General features: G+C 40.1%; 1 protein-coding gene across 2 annotated transcripts in view; it reads right to left on the bottom strand.

The window, feature by feature from the left end:
- Kdm4c (lysine demethylase 4C) overlaps positions 1–13,567 on the bottom strand; it is a 399,763-nt gene extending 386,196 nt beyond the window's left edge. For both annotated transcript variants that reach the window (XM_026391491.2, XM_026391492.2), the window contains exon 1: positions 13,361–13,567. The gene's annotated coding sequence lies outside the window, so the exon portion shown is untranslated. The remainder of the gene's footprint in view (positions 1–13,360) is intronic.
- Positions 13,568–14,981: the final 1,414 nt, after the last annotated feature.

The following is a 14,981-nucleotide window of genomic DNA, read 5'->3' as shown; positions in this document are numbered from 1 at the left end:
GAAGCATAGAAGATTATCTTAAGCAATTAAAGGAAACATTTCCAGTAAAAGAACAAAACGAAGGGCTGGGGTTGTGGCTCAGTGGTAGAGTGCTTGCCTAGCACACATGAAGCAATGGGTTTGATCATCAGAACCACATAAAAAATGAAAAAATAAAAAATGAAGTTATGAAGTCCATCTACAGGTAAAAAAATAAAATAAACAAGAACAAAATGAAAATGTGTGCTACCTGGGAAGATGCAGTGAAAAGAATAGAGAATGACTTCTGGATATTCCTGCCAACAATGCCTCAAGAATCTGGTACAGAGAAAAACAGCAGACAAGCCAAAATTAAGGGAGATTCTAACTGGCCTATAATCTTTTAAAAAATGTCAAGATGAGGATAATCAAGATCAACAAAAATCACCTCAAATCAACATTTGAAGCCAGGCACGAATGCAGTGGGCTATGATCCCAGCAAGGGAGGCTAAAGCAGGAGGATCACAAGTTCAAGGCCCGTCAGGGCAACTTAATGAGATCCTGTCTCAAAATAAATAATAATAAGGGCTGGGAATGTAGCTCTGGAATAGAGCACCCCTGGGTTCAATTCCCAGTACCTCAATCAAAAAAAAATAATAATAATATATATATATCAGTATTTGAGATTGAGGGATGCCTAAAAAGACCCCAAAACAGGAAAATGCAATGCATCATTCTGGATTAGATACTTTTGCTGAATAGGTTATAAAAATATTAATTACTAAAACAAATGTTGAAAAGTGAAGGGTCTACAAATTAGATGACAATAATCTATCAATGTTAATTCCTGAATTTTTTTGGTTTTGTTTTTTTGTTGTTGTTGTTGTTAGCTTTTTGTTTTGTTTTGTTTTTAGTTTTTTTTGGTACCAGGAATAGAACCACATCCCCATCTCTTTTTCTTTTTTGAGACAAGGTCTCATTAAGTTGCTTAGGGCCTCAGTAAGTTGCTGAGGCTGGCTTTGAGCTCACAATCCTCTTGCCTCAACCTCCCAATCCACTGAGATAACAGGTGCCACTGAGCCCAGCTATTTCCTGATCTTCATGAATACACACTGGTTATTCAGAAAAATGTAGTAAATGTGTACTGAGTTATTGTGGATGGATGGGGCATAAAGGCAACTCACTTAATTTTTCAAAGAAATAAAAGTTCTTTGTACCATAATTGGAATTTTTCTAAAAACTGACATTATCCCAAAGGAAAAAATTAAAATATGAAGGAAAAAATTTAAGAAATCTGTTAGACCAGAATAAAGATAACTTTAAAATGTCTGTAATAAGGGCTTAAAAAGAAGATGTAAATGGAAAGATATACTGTCTTTTCAGCCAAGAAAACTTAGCATCTTCAAGATAGCTTTATAGGTAAGTCCACAAATTAAATATATTGTCAATAAAAGCAAGTAATAGTTTTTGGAACTAGACAGTTGATTCCAAAGTCAAATATAATGAAGAAAAATAAATAAGAATAGTCTGTAAATTTCTAAAAACATATAATAAAGCTAAAGCTAAGGCAATTACAACATTGACATAATGATTCATGAACAGATCATTACACAGAAATAAAATCAACCTAGGGGCTGGGGATATAGCTCACTTGGTAGAGTGCTTGCTTCGAATGCAGACAGCCCTAGGATGAATCTGCAGCACCAAAAAAAAAAAAAAAAATCCAACCTAAATGACTTCCAGCCTTGCATTAGTTAAACACCTTATTGTGGTATGGACCTTAAATGTCCTCCAAAAGCTCCTAGGTTGATGGCTTAGTTCCCAGATAATAGCACTATTGGCAAGTGGTAAAAACTTTAGGAGGTGGAGCCAAGATTAAGGAAGGTGAAGGATATAGTGAGATCACTGGGCTTGTTCTCTCTTTTTTCTTCCCAGACTCCTTGAAGGGAGCAATTTCCTTCATCATGCCCTCCCATCATGATGTGCTCTCTTGCCACAGGCCCAAAGGCAACAAGGCCAAGTGACAATGGACTGAAACTTCTGAAACCATGTGCCAGAACAAACCTTTCCTTCTTTTAAACTGATGATTGCAGGTATTCTGTCACAATAATCAAAAGCTGACTGGGATACCTTATGGTATGTGTATATAATGAAAAACTGCACAAACACATATAGGGAGCTCTATATATACTAATATTTTAAAAAATCACCTTCATGTTAAACTGTTAGTAAAAAAAAAAAAAAAGAGAGAGAGAGAGAGATTTAAAAAATAAGTATAGATGACTGGGCACAGTGGTGCACATGTGTAATCCCAGACTCAAAGGCTGAGGAAGGAGGGTTGCAAGTTTAAGGCCAGCCTCAGCAATTTAGCAAGGCCCTAAGCAATTTAGTGAGACCCTGTCTCAAAATAAATATCAAAAGGTCTGGAGATATAACTCAGTGGAGATAAAACACCTTGGGTTCAATCCCCAGTACCAACAAAGAAAAAGTACACATAATACCATTTGTGTAAAAAATGTACACATATGCTTATATAGAATATCTCTAGAAAGCCCTAAAGGAAACTGCTTTAAAAAGGTTGACCAAAGGGAAGTAATGAGATACCTAAAGGCCAAAGTTAAGAAAATACATTTTCTGTCCCTTTATATCTCTTATACCTCTATCTTATTTTATACTTTGTTGTTTACCTTGTATTACCTATTCAAAAATTAAAAGTAGTGACGAAAGCTGTATTCCCAGCTGGGCCTATAATCCCAGCTGGGTCTGTAATCCCAGCTGCTCAGGAGACTGAGGCAGGAGAATCAAAGCTAGCCTTCGCCAAGTTAGTGAGGCCCTAACCAACAACAACACCATCTCTCTCTAAAGAAAATACTAAAAAAGGGCTGGGCATGTGGCTAAGTGGTTGAGCACTGCTGAGTACAATCCCTGGTACACCCCCCCCCAATTAAAAATTGAAGAAATATTGTTATATAAATAAAATATTTTTAAAGATAAAATCATCAAAGCTAGCAAGTAGCTCAGTGATAGAATGCACGCTAAGTGTGTGTGAGACTGAGTTCAATTCCCAGCACCATCAAAAAGAAAATAATAATCAAAAAACAAAGAAAAATGAATTTACCTATTTAGCTCATGGCCATATTCTTCCTATTAATGAAAAATGCCTGAATGTGTACCCCATCAATAAACTGTTTCCAAATTTCAGGCAAGGCTTCCTTTTGAAAGTTGAATAGATAAAAACAAAATGAATGAGATATGCTACCTGTCAAACAAACAAAAAAGGCCTATACATCAGCCATCCACTCAAAGGGATGCCTGTGACCATGCTGAGTGCTTGCTTAGCATGCAGGAGGCCCTGAGTTCAATCCCCAGCACCACAAAAAAAATAAAAACTTTATTGGCAAGGAAGCTTTTTTTTAATGTTGTGTTGTTTTGTTTTTGTTTTGCAGTACTGGGAATTGAACCTAGGGGTGCTCTACCATTGAGCTGCATTCTCAACCCTATTTATTTTGTTGATTTGAGACAGTCTCTCTAAATTACCCAGGCTGGCCTTGAACCTATGATCCTCCTGCCTCAGCCTCCTGAATGGCTGGGATTATAGGCATGAGCCACCAGACCAGCTGCAGGAAAGAATGAGCAAAGCTGTATGCTCCATGGTTCAGGGAAATCCCACAGGTGAATATCATCCAACTCAACCTCCCCATCTCCATCTGCTGGAAACTGATAATGTATGACCGCTTGTATGCTTTTCCAGGGGATCAAGACTCTCCACAAAGTCCTAAAGAGCAGACACATGTGCTTACAATCCATGTTCTGGTTCGTATGGGTTTAATTAGAAAATGACACCAAAAACATTAGTCCTCCAATGCCCAATACTCTGCATAGATCAGGAAAGTTCAGGTTTCTGAACTTAAAATGCTGAAAATGAGAACAGTACTAGGAAGCCTCTAAAATTGCCCACACACATACCCATCTATGCAGCCAACAGTCCTATCTTTGGCATTTGTCTTTAACTTCAAGTTTTCTCTTGCCTTCATGAAAATCAATTCTTAGAAGGATAGCTTTTTGTACAATTATCAAATATATTTTCAAACATTTGATTTGACATAAGACTTGTGTTGTTGGAAACCTAACAAATTACAAACATAAATTTAGAAAAACTTACTGATTATTATACATTTAAACTATCACTATTTCCTTCAATTTATAAGTCTTATTACCTAGCTACACATTTCCCAAATTCAACAGAAAGGTTTTATCCTAATTCACCCAAAATCCTATCTCTACCTTCAAATCATGCTCAACAATGGGTTTTATTAAAGAACATTAAGACTTTCCAAATCATAGGCTTTGGTCAACCATAAGTGAAGATCTATTATCAACATTTTGGAGCTGAACAGAGGGAAAATGGAATCCTATTTCAGCAAAAAAGATGAAAAACAGGCTGTTTAGGCTTCAATAGCTTAGAAAAGCTACGAGCAGAACATAGGTCACGATACAGTACAAGATTACATGGTCAGCCGGAAACAATGGTGCACACCTATAATCTCAGCAGCTGGGGAGAAGAATCTGAGTTCCAAGCCAGCCTCAGCAATGGCAAAGCTTTAAGCAACTCTGTGACATCCTGTCTCTAAATAAAATACAAAATAGGGCTGGGGATGTGGCTCAGTGGTTGAGTGCCCCTGAGTTGAGTGCCCCAGTACCCCCCCCCAAAAAAAAAAAAAATTACATGGTCGAACATAGTTACACCCTCAGGTGTCCCCAAAATGCAGCCACTAAAAAACCTGGGTTATATCCAACATAATAAAGGTGTTATTTTTTTTCCTATTTGAACATACTCGATAATATAAAGTTTGGCTTTTTAACTGAGTGTTTCATTATAAACAGGAATGTACTTTCTCAAAATGACAATCCCATCACCAAAATCAATAAATAATCTGAATAATAAAATAAATAATCTGATGTATTTTTTCTAAACATATACACATTTGGAACTATGTTTAAACACAATTTGAATCATACAATGTATTTAATTTTGTATAGTGATTTATTTTTCCCCCTTCTCGGGGCTGAATACAGGGATTTTCTCCCCCTGAGCTACATGCCCAGCCCTTTTTATTTATTTTGAAACAGATTCCTGCTGAGTTACCCAGTCTGGCCTTGAACTTGCAATCCTCCTGCCTCAGCCTCTGGAGCTCCTGAGATTACAGGTAAGCACCACCACATTTTGTTTTATAATAAATTGGTAAGCAACATTGATGAAAAGCCAGCCCTAAAATTTGGTGACTTCCTGAGGATATAGCTCAGTGGTAGAGTACTTGCCTCACATGCATGAGGCCCTGGATTTGATCCCAAGCAATGAAAGAAGAAAAAAAAATAATTCTATGACTGGCCACACACCATACTTGAGCTCAGTCAAGTATGGTGGATGAGTACTGACTATCATTGGACCAGAGAAATCTGCAAGATAAGACCTACTAGAAGGGGCTAGGGGTGGGGAGAGTAGCTCAGGGGAAGAGCACTTGCCTAACAGGTACAAGGCCCTGGGTTTGATTCCCACTACCTCAAAAATGATAATTAATTAATTAATTAGGCCTAAAGTAGAGGCAGGTAGATTTGTATTCTCAATATGAACTATTTGAGACCAGACCAGAATTTCTCTGTAGAACTACCTTCATTTTTTTTTTCTTTCGTTGTACCCCTGAGGCACTCGAACACTGAGCCACATCCCCAGCCCTATTTTGTATTTTACTTACAGACAGGGTCTCACTGAATTACTTAGAGCTTCACTAAATTGCTGAGGCTGGCTTTGAACTTGAGATCCTCCTGCCTAGGCCTCTGGATCCACTGGACTACCACTCCCAGCTCTGCTTTCATTTCTTTAAAGAGACAACAAAGATGTGTTATTTAAAGCTATACTTGTATTTCCCATCCAAGGAGACTCAAAAAATTAGCAATTAAGTTTCAAGGAAGGGGGTTGATGGTAGCCCTGCATGATAGCACAGATCCATAATCTCAGCAACTGGGGAGGCTGAGACAAGAGGAACCCAAGTTCAAGGCTAGCCTCTGCAATTTAGCAAGACCCTTAGCAACTTACTCCCTGTCTTAAAAATAAATAAATAAATAAAAGGAACTATGAATACAGATCAATGATCAATCCATTCAATACTCAGCATAAAAGAGAGAGAGGCTAATGGAAATGAAGAGTTTTCCTTATACAGCTATGCTGTTCAAAAGGCTGTCCTACCCAAATTAATGGGGTATATCAATATTTTTATAATATGTAGCTAGGCACTATAGCACAGGCCTATAATCCCCGCATCTCAGCAGGTTATAGCAGAAGGATCACAATTTTGAGATAAGGAGATAGCTCAATAGTAAAGAGCCCCTGGGTTCAATCCACAGTGTATATGTGTATGTGTGTGTGTATGTATTTATTTTTTAAATAGTTTTAGTTGTAGATGAACACAATATCTTTATTCATTTTTGTGGGGGCTGAGAATCAAAACCAGTGCCTCACACATGCTAGGCAAGCGCTTTACCACTGAGCTACAAACCCAGCCCCATGTGTGTATTTATACATATTTTACATACATTATATGGCATAGCACAAAAGATAAAATATCAGAATGTAGCTCAAGCAGTTGAAGTATTTTTCTGTGAAATTTCAGTTTCACTAAGTATGTGTGTACACACTGGGTCACAAAAAGGAAAATGTATTTCCTGTGTCCTAGCTTCATAGTTCAACTTTTTCATTAATTCATTAAACAAATGTTTATTGAGCACCTATTCTGTGGTGCTGGAGAAGTAAAAGTGTGCTGATGTGAAATAAGAAGACAAATATACTTGATCACTGCCCTTGTAGAATTCTCACATTTAGGAGGAAAAATCAAATAATCACTATGCAACTGTAAGCTAACATAGGGACTGGGGTACTAGCTCAGTGATATAGCACTTGCATGGCATGTGTGACACACTGGGTTCAATCCTGGGTTGTAGCTCAGTGGTAGAGCACTTTGTGAGGCATTGGGTGTGATCTTCAGCACCATATAAAAATAAAAATAAATGAAGGTATTGTGTCCATCTGTAACTAAAAATATTTTTTAGAGTAGACTAACAGATTATAATTAAGAAAGCTGGGGCTGGGGATGTGGCTCAAGCGGTAGCGAGCTCGCCTGGCATGCGTGCGGCCCGGGTTCGATCCTCAGCACCACATACCAACAAAGATGTTGTGTCCGCCGAGAAACGAAGAAATAAATATTAAAAAATTCTCTCTCTCTCTCTCTCTCTCTCTCTCTCTCTCTCTCTCTCTCTCCTCTCTCACTCTCTCTTAAAAAAAAAAAAGAAAGCTGGTTTAGACTGGGAAATTACATGTTTTGAGGAAGAATATACATTCAAGTATATATATCTGAAAGATGTATGGAAAGGAAGAAAATGAAAAGTCAGCCTGGCAAAAAAAAAAAAAATAGCATTTTTGAGAAGGGCATATACAGTTTGAAGAAAGAGAAAGCAGATGGGCAGAGATAAAAAGTAGATCTAGATAAAGGCCTGGGTGGGGGAGGGAAATCTGAGATAAATGAATAATACTACAGGAATTTTAAATGCCAGAGAACAATGAGAATGATCAATTTGCATTTTTAAACTTCTTCAGGTAAAGAAGAGATTGGAGGGAGGCTGGAATGCATATTGGGAAGATGAACTGGAAGTGGAGTCAAACTGACTAATTACATATATATTTCTGGGATAATTTGTGGACTTGCTAGTAAATAATAAAATGAGATTCGTGAGAAATCCCAAAGCAAAGCTGAAAGGGAAGATCAAAGCTGTTTGCCATACTGAACAAATAGAGCCGCTAAATTAATACCCAGAATTATTATATAAAGTTATTTTTAATAAGAAAAAAATATTTTTTATTATTATTTAATAAAAGGTCTCGATAAATTGCCCAAGCTAAGTCAAACTCACAATCCTCCTGCCTCAGCCTTCCTCTTGGAATCCCTGAGATTACAGGTGTGCATCATCCACCATCAGGGCATTGATGACACATTACTCTGCTCCATAGTAATATAAGAAACACAAACCCAAAAGAATCTAGAATGAATTTTAGAGACTCTATGCAGTAGCAGTTCATAAATACAATAGCTAAAGCCACTATGTCTGAAAATATAGTATACAGTGTAACTAAATATTCACTCTTAAAATAATTCTTTCATGAACTCTTAGAGAATCACTTGTATTGAGTTCATTACATTTTCAACATCTTACAGTGTAAGGAACATAATATTAATCGATTGTAGAAATGTATCCACTACTTGTAGAATAAAGCACCAAACAAAACTAAAACAATGCAAATAATAAGCAATTATTCAAGGAAAAATCTCTGTATTATGAAACATACAAATCAGGACATTTCTCAGGGAAATGAGATTCTTAGCATATTTGGTTCTCATACCCTAACAGCCTAAGATGCTAATTCTATTCTCTAATAATCTGCTTCATTTCAGTACCAGAAACTCCATCAAGGCAACCAATGATAAGTATCCTTACCATTCCCTAGAAAACTGAGAGATACGAGTAAAAAAAATCAAAATAAAAGTTTCATGTCAGCAGAGTAGAAATGCTTGCTGCAATCCCAGGCAGAAGGATCACAAGTTCCAGGCCATCCTCAACAATTTAGCAAGGCTCCATCTCAAAGATGGGGGTGGGTGTTGTCCAGGGATATAACTTACTGGTAAAGTGCCTAGGGTTCAATCTCTAGTACCATCATCACCTGCTCCCCCAAAAAAGCTAGATTAAGTTATAGTAAAATTTCATCTAGGTAATTAAAACAAAATGAAAAATGTTAGAAGAAATTTTACCAAAATAAAAATGACAATACTGATAACTTTTCTTTTTCCTTCCATCTGCTCCAGTTTTCCAAATTTCTAATAAACATGGATTTTTAATTAACTATCCTCCACAGGAGAAAATTAGAAAATACACTTAAACACCAAGGAAACAAATTATCCACAATTCCATCATTCAGAAATAACTAATTACTGTTAATATTTTTGTGTGGCTCTTTCTCTTTGCATTCATGAAGGTGGAGAAGGAAGAAAAGGACAAGTAATGGCATGGTTGTTTAAGAGTGTGAAGGACATTACAGAATGCTACTAAGGCAAGTGTGCAGGATTGAGGGAGACTAACTTGACGAAGAGACAATTGGACTGTTTTCTGAAAGGGATGGAACCAACCAGACAGGGCAGTGCAGGTCAAGGTAACAGTGTAGGCAGAGGGAACAGGAGTGTAAGCTGGGTACCAGGCCTAGAGAAATAAGAAGTCAGAGGAATCCAATGGGAAGAAGGCCATTGGCTAATCAAAATCTCATAAGTAGATCTGAGAATTATGACTGGTTCCTCAGTGAAAGAGGACTTGAAGGAAGAACATAATCCTTAAAAGGATCATACTGACTGCTTGAGAGGGGAAGGGATTAGGCCTAGCAAGAATGGATTTAGAAAGGCACATCTTTATTGGGCAAGAACAGGGTGTAAGGAATCCTTGGGAATTAACAGTTGAAAAAAAAAAAAAAAGCTAATATTTCAAATTTGTATCATATGCTCCAAATAACTTTCTTTCTAGCCCAGTAGGAATAAAAAGACACACTGCATGTGCAAGGCCCTGGGTTCAATCCCCAGCAGTGAGGGGAAAAAAAAAAAAACTACATGTCATACTCCCAAAAATTTCATATCAGAAATAGGATAGCAGGAGAAGCATTAAATATTAATATTTAAAGAAAAGGAAGAGAAAAAATTAAAATAAAAAGAACAACACATTTTTAAAGCTTGAGAGACCTGCATTACACAGAGCTTAATTGCTATATGGAATGTACCTGTTTTATCATTATATCACTAATAAATACATAACAAATAAATGAATATAAGGGACTAGCTATGAGCAGTATGAAAACTATGCTATAGAAAGGAATGATCTTAATAATATTCAGAGAAGGAATAGCACAAGCTATGGACAAAACCTCTAGAGAGTTCTGGCCTATAAATAGAGAAGTACACTTGGTAGTGGAGCAAGGAAGTCAATGGGCCCCTCCAATGTCTCCAAAAAATATTCCTTAAGACTAACTATCGTTCCTTGTTCATCTGTTCATTCAAAAGATGATTAATGCAGTAATCCCACCACTGTGTATAAGAGTGAATAAAACATAAGTCCACACAAAACACTAGTTCACAGGGCTGGGGTTGTGGCTCTCAATGGTAAAGTGCTTGCCTAGCATGTGTGAGGCACTGGGTTGGTTTCTCAGCACCACATATAAATAAGTAAATAAAATAAGGGTCCATCAACAACTAATAAAAATATTTTTTTAAAAAAATAGTTCGGGGGTGCTGAGGTTGTGGCTCAGCGGTAGAGCGCTCTCCTAGCGCGTGGGAGGACCTGGGTTCGAACCTCCGCACCACATAAAAATAAATAAAACAAACATACTGTGTCCACCTACAACTAAAAAATAATTTAAAAAAAAAAAACTAGTTCACAATTGTTCATAGCAGCAACATTATTCATAAAAGCACAAAAGTGAAAACAATCCGAAAGTCCATCAACTGATGAATGAAATGTCATATTTCCATACAATGGAATATTATTGTGCCATTAAATCGAATACTGTGCTGATACAGGCTGCAGCAAGGATGAACCTTGAAAATATGCAAATTAAGCCAGTCACAAAACATCAACTAGGGTACGGTTCATTTATATGAAATGTCCAGAACAAACAAATCTATTAGGACAGAAAGCCGATTCCAAGGCTGGAGGGGGAGGAAGTTGGAGGAAAATGGGCAATGGCTGTAATGAAAACAAGGTTTATTTTGGAAGGTGACATGAGTATTCAACAGAGAAGGGTGTAGTCCCACACACCTATAATCCCTGCAGCTCAGGAAACTGAGGCAGGAAGATCAAAAGTTGAAAGCCATGCTGGAGCGCAGTAATGCATGCCTGTCATCCCAGTGGCTAGGGAGACTGAGGCAGAAAGAGGATCTCAAGTTCAAAGCCCGCCTGAGGCCCTAAGCAACTCAGTGAGATCTTGTCTCTAAATAAAACAAAAAATAGGACTGGGGATGTGGCTCAGTGGTTGAGTGCCCCTGAGTTCAATCCTGGTACCCAGGAAAAAAAAAAAAAATTCAAAGCCAGTCTCAGCAACTTAGGCCCTAAGCAACTTAATAGGACCCTGTCTAAATAAAAATTAAAAGGGCTGGGGATGGGGCTCAGTGGTTTAGTGCCTCTGGCTTCAATCCCTGGTACCAAAAAATAAAAACAAAAATATTCTAAAATTGTTCTGTGCGCATACTAAAAACTATTGAGTTGTACATTTTAGATAGGTAAATTTGTTTCTCAATAAAGGAATATTTTAAGCACCTCAGGCTTAATTACTAAAAGAAAAGAGAGGGAGGGGAAAAAAAAAACTGGTTTCAAGGCTTTAACAGTCTGGTGGGGGAGAAAAGTGAGGCAAAGCATTTACAAAACAATGAGAAAAGGAAAGAGGGGCCTAAGACTGCCCTGAGAGGCACCTAACCTACCCATGGAAGGTGTTCAGAAAATAACTCAGTTTACCAGATCTTCATCCTTAAATTGAAATTTAAATTGAAGAAACTTCTGAAAAGATGAAGTACCTGTTAAACTCCTAAAAATCTTCATTCTTACAGAATAATTGGTGGACTTTTTCTTTTTTTAAGGGTTTGTGCGCTGCGACACCTCAAATGTTTGTTTTATTTTCTTGGAGCTAGGGATTGAACCCAGGGTCTCACGCATGCCAACCAAGCGCTCTACCACTGATTTACACTCCTAACCCCATAAAATGTTTATTTTAAACCTTAAAAAAGCAAGGGATTAAAGTGCGCTGACAAAACAAAACAAGCACCTGATCAGTGTAAGGCACTGGGTTTGATATTTAGCACCATATTAAAAATAAATAAATGAATGAATGAATAAATAAATAAGGGCATTGTGTTCATCTACAACTACAAATTATTTTAAATTTTTTTTGTTTTATTACCAAGGTTGTGAGGTGCTGTAAAGATTAGGTGCAATCTTTTCATAACACTAAAATTGGTCTAAACCAAAAAATGTGTTATGCGTTCCAAAACAAAGCTGGGGAGAGGGACTGCGAGGGAACTAGCAAAGTAGGCAAATTTGAGTGGTTGGTCTCAAAGAACTGAGTGCTACATAGTAAAACTGAACCTTTAAAAACTAAAGTCACTAATTTTCAACCACAACACTTCGAAATTAGAATATTCTTAACCGTTGCCATAGAAACAGTGAAGCCAAGTTTAAAAAAAAAAAAAAAACTCTAGTGGGTGAAATAGGGCGAAGTTTGGGGCGAACCTACAGGTACTGAACCTATCAAATGCTTTCACCCGGACAAGGGTGAGCCACTGAGACTCTAACCTTATACCTCCGAAGCAATGCTACATAAATGACCTCGCATTGGTAATTTACCAAGTGCAAAAAAAAAAAAAAAAAAGTCTGCTCTGTTTTCTCGGGAAGAGAGGACCTGACAAAACCCCCTAGTTGTTGCCCACAACCAAAGCCAGCCAGTGCAGTCTTAACAGGACACAGCTAAGGGGGGAGCCTGGCTCCGCGTACAGGAGGAAAGAAAGCATCTGAGTTGAGCCCTGCTGGTTTCACTGGCTGAGGGAGCAGGAAGAAACGCCCCAAGTTCCAGCCTGGAGACCCAGCCTGCCTGCCTTCTGGCTGTACATCCTAGCCCCACAACACATCCTGTACCTGGCAGTCCACGCGCCCCGATCCAACTTGCATTGATTAAGCACCCACTGTCTACCCCACATCGTGGCTCTTACAGGCACTGCAGGAAGAAATGGCCCCGTGCCGAAGAATAAAAACCAAAAAGGACAGCTGCGGTGACTGAGAACGAACTCGAATGAGGAACTGGCTGCCTGCGACGGGTGGTCTAGAGAAGAGCCCCCACTCTCATCCTGACAGTCTCAGGGAAGGGAGGGCCCAGAGGAGCGCACCAGGCCGGGCCTTCCTGGAGTCCGCCGCAGACCCGGCTGGGAGGGTAAAGGACTCGGTACCCCCAGAACATCGCGCGTTCCTCTGTCCTAAAGAGCACGACCCCGACTCCAGCTCCCGGGAGAATGGCGAGCACGGGGACCGAACCCTGTAAGGGCCGGATCGGACTGTCACTGGCCCCCGCCTCCCTCCCCTGCGACCATGGCCGTCCGCTCCCTCCCCAGCATGACAGTCGCCGCGGTCGCAGACTGAGCGTCTCTGCCCCGGTGCCTCAGCTCCTCTGGACGCCCACACCCCTCGCTACCCCGCGTGGAGAGGGACAGTGCCGGGAAGATCGCCCGGGCCCCTCCCCCCGCCTCCCCCATCTCCCTGACTCCGGAAAAGCGGTTACCTGGCGCGCGGGTGGGACGAGGACACGACCCGAAGAAAGAGGATGAGAAGGAAGACTGTGGCCTCCCGCCCGGGGAGATTTGGGAAATTTGGAAGACTTGTTCCGCACTGGGTGACAGCTGTTCGCTGCGCACGCGCACAGGGCCTCAGAAGCCTGATCACTCCGCCGCTCCTCACCCTCCCGTCGAGGGGGTGGGTGGGAGACAGCGGCGACGGCGCGCGCACAGCGCAGACCCGCTCTCCCTGCGTGTGAGCGCGCGCGCCGTCACGTGACAGCTGGGGTCCGGCACTTAGTCACGTGAACTTCCAAACAGCTTAAAGGTGCCCGGCACCTTCTAGCTTTGGACTGTCTTTTACACTATATTCTAAGTGGTTCTCTGTGGCCCATTTTCTTGTTCTCTGGAGACAGGTATGCCTCCTTCTTCCCAGAGGGGTAAGGTACTTGAACCGAAGGAGGGAACAGGTGCACAGAACCTTGCCCGGAAGCGCGTACTGTGTTGCCACAGGACTAATGTGGGACCTGATGTATGTAGTCCACGCGCCACACGTCCTCCTGGGCTCCGACACGGGCCTATTACGGCCTCCGGCGCGCGGACGTCAGAGTGGCGTTGCCATGGGTGGGGCCTAGGAATGCCCAGCCTAGCCTGGCAAGGAAGTCTGGGCGTGCGATGACAGCGTTTTGAATCCGTTCTCCCTTCACGAATTTTGAGGGCCTTTCACCTTTCTTACTACAGTGGGAGATTTCTAATAGAACAACAGTTCCCGCGTGTCCCAACCCCTTAACAAGCAACTCTCAAGTAAAACCTAGTTAACCTCCGGATGCAAAATTGTTCCGTGTTCAAGTCACGTATGCATAGCAAGTCCCGCCCCAAGCAGGTGTGCGATTACAGTGGGGAGACCTGAAAGTGGCTGCCATAGAGATCATGGACTGGGAGTGGGGGGGGGGTGTGTCCCTCGGGAACTTAAGACCTCAATTGGAGTAACTGGAAGCGCAGGTGCCTATGGGCCCTTGAGAACTTAGATCTAAGTTTACTAGCTACTAAGGTTTATTGATTCTGCTGTGTAACTCCGCCCTCTAAGGTGTAGGAAAGAACCACACAGACCTTAAGCCCTTGTACTGCCAAAGACAGATGGCTGAGCACCAGATGTTTTGCAAAGCTGTACCAATTTTTTTTAAACTTCCCTGCAGAGTCCCCATCTGAGTCCAGTGGCATTTCCCCTAGTGTCTTCTAAGCAAAGAAGGACTGAGCAGATCTTTACACCACTAAGCAAACCTGGGCTATCTAAGAGGCTGAGTTTTCTGTTACAATACACTGATTTCCTCTTTAAAAAAAAAAATATCTTTACAGATATATTTGTCACAACCTTGTGAAAACATATGGAATATAATATAAGCTAAAACTAATGCGATTATTGAGCCACAATATTCCTGTAGTTGTTGAATTAAAAACACTTTAGATCCGCTAACCCATACACTTCTAAACTTGCCTAACATATAAACCCAATTGGTAATTTTCCAACTGTTTATGTTGTGAAGATTCCCAACCCTCCTTACAAGCCAATAGGATATGCCAGAACCATCAATATATAACTGAATATTTATTGGGGGGCATACTGTGAGA

The sequence above is a fragment of the Urocitellus parryii genome, chromosome 4 (genome assembly GCF_045843805.1).
Source record: "Urocitellus parryii isolate mUroPar1 chromosome 4, mUroPar1.hap1, whole genome shotgun sequence".
NCBI lineage: Eukaryota > Metazoa > Chordata > Mammalia > Rodentia > Sciuridae > Urocitellus > Urocitellus parryii.
Note: the sequence above shows the minus strand (reverse complement) of the source record. Positions and strands in the feature narration are given on the sequence as shown.